This window comes from Limulus polyphemus, unplaced genomic scaffold (assembly GCF_000517525.1).
Source record: "Limulus polyphemus unplaced genomic scaffold, Limulus_polyphemus-2.1.2 Scaffold4786, whole genome shotgun sequence".
Lineage (NCBI taxonomy): Eukaryota > Metazoa > Arthropoda > Merostomata > Xiphosura > Limulidae > Limulus > Limulus polyphemus.
Genome location: NW_013670396.1, coordinates 54,771 through 59,194, shown reverse-complemented (window position 1 = coordinate 59,194; position 4,424 = coordinate 54,771).

Sequence of the window (4,424 nt, the reverse complement as noted above, 5' to 3'; positions counted from 1 at the left end):
CAGAAGAGCATGAAACCACTGGATACACTCCAGCAAAGTTGATGTTTGGTCGGGAACTTCGGTTGCCATTTGAGCTCTTAACAGGACGCCCACCTTATGAAGAGTTGCCTGAGAATGTGTCAGAGTTTGTGAAAGTGTTATCAGAAAGGATGGATGATATTTACCATGAAATGCATTCAAACTTGAAAACGTCTGCTGATTCGATGAAGTTATTCTTCTGCTTCATATGGGGTTCATCTGCTTCATCAGAAAATGTTCTATCGTCGATAACAGTCACATCAGTGGTAGTAACTTCATTAAGGGCTTCACTCTTTCCCTTCTCAAACCGAGTAGAGTTTTTTCTTTGACAGTGGCTTTTTCAGGTAAAACGTCTTCAGCAGCGTCATTTGTTCCATCGTTCACTTCATCTCAACTGATATGTCCTGGACCGTGATAACGCCAAAGCCTGTTGGCAATGTACCACCTTTGGCTTACCTTGACGACCACATTTTATCTGGAAAGTCACTTCTGAGAGACGACCCACTATGTCATATGGGCCTTCCCATGGAGAAGACAACTTAGGAGACTTCACTTTGGTCTTCCTGGGATTATACAACCACACCTTGTCTCCTGGTACAAAGCTGACTTCAGTAGATCTCTTATCATAAGCCAACGAGACGGAGACCAGTAGGGAAGAAGATACGTCCCTTAAAATTAAGAGACTTTGTTGAATTGTAATTTTGTGTTTGTAATTCTGTACATTTAATTAAGCTATTGTTAATTGTTCTTGGTTTAATGTAAGTGGCTATTGTTCGGGACGAACAATACTAAGGAAGGGGCAGTGTTACGACAGCGGAAGTCACGTGACGCTGGTAACACGTAATTAGTTCTAGAAATATCGGGGAACATCACGAATAATCCAGTATTTGCTAGGCGCCCTCTATTCTTGTATATAAGTGCGCCAGACAATGAATCGGAATTTAATAGCGAACAGAGAGATTGAAGATATAGACAGACATTTGAGTCAAGCGTGGTAGTAAGTAAAGTGCGTGAATCTTTCGTTGAGAATTATAGTGTGTGTTTAAATGACTGTGGAAATTAAGTGTATTGCAAAGCTGTATTGAGAAAGAATAAACTAGTTTTATTTAAGAAAGGACTTGTATCGCTGAAGTTTCTAGGGAAGAATTTCTACCGGAAATTATCAAACGAGCAGAGACTTAACAATGTAATAATACTCGAAAAAAACTTGTAATAACAGAGTATAAAAGAAATAATTTGACTTGTCAGTTGTGTTCTAAAGTAACTGAACCAGCCTGTATAGGCCTTGACGAAAAGAGACAATTATTTAAAGCTCTCGATATAATTGTGTAACGAACATTTGTGTATAAATTTGACTTGTTTAAATATATTATTTTAAAACAATTGGACTGTGTGTTGTCCGTTTATTGCCGAAAGTTATCACCAACAAATCACAAACACCCACTGTAAAGAGTCAGGCTCATACATAAAACCTGACAGACAGTATCCTCATCCTCTTCTGATATATCAGTTTCAGCTTCAGATTTCTTGTCTGTGATGTATGGTTAAAGTTTATTGACATGTTCCACGTGCATTAGTGCCTCGCATCCTTTGTAACTCGTACATCAGTGGAATAACCTGCTAGAGTACCAGGCACAAACCAGTTCATACAGATCCATGTTGCTTCCATACTGCTGGCACATAACACAAGCTGACTTAATCCATTCCTTTATCAAGTTGTTGTTACACATTTTCTGACTTTAAACAAACTTCCCAATTGTTGTCAGATAAACCTCCATATATTGACACTATTGTAAATTTTAATCATTACACATATTACTGTGGACATTGTAAAACATCTTTTCATGTGGGTAGACCATACATCTCATCAACAAGAAGTAGTATTTCCTGCTCAAATGTAAATATGTTTGGTAAACAGCCTGCATATATCTGCTTTGTGTGCCATCATCACATGAGGCAAGTGTTCATTCCAGTAGATTTGGTCAAAGATAACAAACTTGATAAGCACCTGCTGGTAGTCTGTATCCCCCATTTTTGCCAAACCATGAAACTGGGAGTGATAAGATACATCTTCACCACACCCAACACTTTATGGAACTCAAAGAATGGTGGATCCCTTCCAGTGCTCCACACTATTCTATTCAATGGCAAATTAATCAGTGAAATATGTATTGGCCAATTTATAACTATTGGCCAACTTTGTGAAGTATTCGACAGTGATGAATAAACACTGATGTCCTTTCTTACCCTCCAGGAGTAGACCAGCAATACATATATGGTTATCCTCTTCAAAGGAGACCCACCAACTCTCTATTGGAATTTACCCTGTTTAAGCTGGTTCTTTTGCTGGGGGGGGGGACACTGTAGAGTTTTCACACCAGCACTGAACATCTCGAATTTGTTGCAGCCAGAAGAACTGCACAAGGGTGAGTAATATCCTTGTCTTTGTGTTATGCCAAAGAGTTTTGGGGACAATTAGTTGCAGTAAAATTGAAAAGTCAGCAATTCACTGGTCATATAAGTGGCACAGGTTATGTAGATTAATACTTCATTCTTCTATTAGTGGTGGTTGAACTTTACCTTACTGCATGGCAAGGAACATCCATTCTAAACCTTGGCCCTTCAGTTGCTCTTCCTGTTTCTCCAGAATTGTTAATTGTGGCATCCATCAAATAGTAAAACCTAGTGCTTTGTGTCTTGACGTTACTATAAAAGAAATGGCTATGGTTGCAACCGCTACAGGATTTCTAGAATAACAATATTCCAAGGAAGGACAAGGTCTCACCATGTGGCAATAGTCCATCTATATTTCTGTATTTTGGGCTCAGTTGATGCACTGTGACAAAGTCATATTACTGCAATGTTGTTATCCAATGTGCTATCATCTCATCCAAATTTTTAAAGTTCATCAACCCCTTCAGCAAATCATGGTCCACCAGGACCGTAGACCTTCTGTCATACAAGTAGTGTCAATAAAGTTTCATAAAAACCACAACTGCAAGCCGTTCTGACTTCATTGTACTGTATCTGTGTTTGGGAGCCGTGACTATAGGAATATCATACGTGATTACACATTATCTTCCATCCTAAAACAGCAATAATATTTGCTGAATTTCATTATTGCTGCTGTCAATGTCCAACAGGAACTCACTGTCTTGTTCTGGTTATGCCAGCACTACAGCATCCCTAAAGCTTGCATTTTTCAACCAATACAAAGTACATCTCAATTTTAAGAAAAGGACAAAATGACGTGGTATCTTGGCAAAACATTGGACACAAACTATTGGTAGGGGGTCATCCACTTATCTACCTGCAAGATCTCTTACGGGAGACGTCGATTACTTGTAGAGTCTGGGACTGGATACCAAATGGGTGGAAATGAGGAGTAGAATGGAGGTAGAAAGACAGAGACGATAGGAAGCCCATAGTAAAATCATATCCACTGAAAACACCAGCTCTTAAATGAGGGGGAGCATGGAAAGGAACAAGAAGACAAAGAAAATAAGAGGGATGACACCAAAAATTAATATATAACTAGAAAGTTGGTGATGCCCCTGGTCTCAAAAGCAAGAAACCAAAGTGAAAAGAAATGACACATAAAGAACTGTATAAGCTAAAGAGGCAAATGTATAAGAAATGCTCCCTCTTCACACAGAGAAACAAATCACAGAGAAAATGTGCAAAACAGAGATCTCTGAGAGGATATTTAGGGAGGTGAAAGTCAGAAAAATGACAGTTTGACAAAGCAAAATGAAACTAAAGTAACTGGAAGTTAATTGAGGGCAAATGTAGAAAACAGGTATGTGCAAATTGCCTTGGTAAAGCTGATAGTGTAGCAATGAAAAGCCTCCAAATGAATGTAAAGCATCAGAATAAACAAAAAATTGAGTAAGAGATGAAAATGTATAGAGAGCAAGAGGAGATCCATAAACTGTAAAACGAAATTAGTAAACAAGGCTCATACAGCATCTTAACCCGACATTCAACACGAAATTACTGTAGAAAGAGAAAACAAAAGTCACATTCCTGAGGATTCCAAGCAGTGAGGGACAAAAATGGAACTATTTGATCCACGTTGGAAGAGGGAACAAGAAGCTAAAGCAGGTGTTGAAACAACAATAGCAAAACACAAGATGGGGCCGGCTCAACTGAAGTAACAGACGCAGGAGGTTGAGAATTCTGGATTCGAGCTCAGCAATGTCACTGAATATCAGTGTCTCCAGTAGCAGTTATAGTGTTGCGTTCTCGAGATCACGTGACTATTCTCACGCCCTCTACTTTCTAGATCTATCCTGTACTTTGGCGAATGCTCTAGCATTTACTAGATATAGGGTAGTCTGGTATATAAAAGAGGGTGACAACGTGACGGTAATGTAATGTGTGTGTAGATAGTGAGTAATTGAACT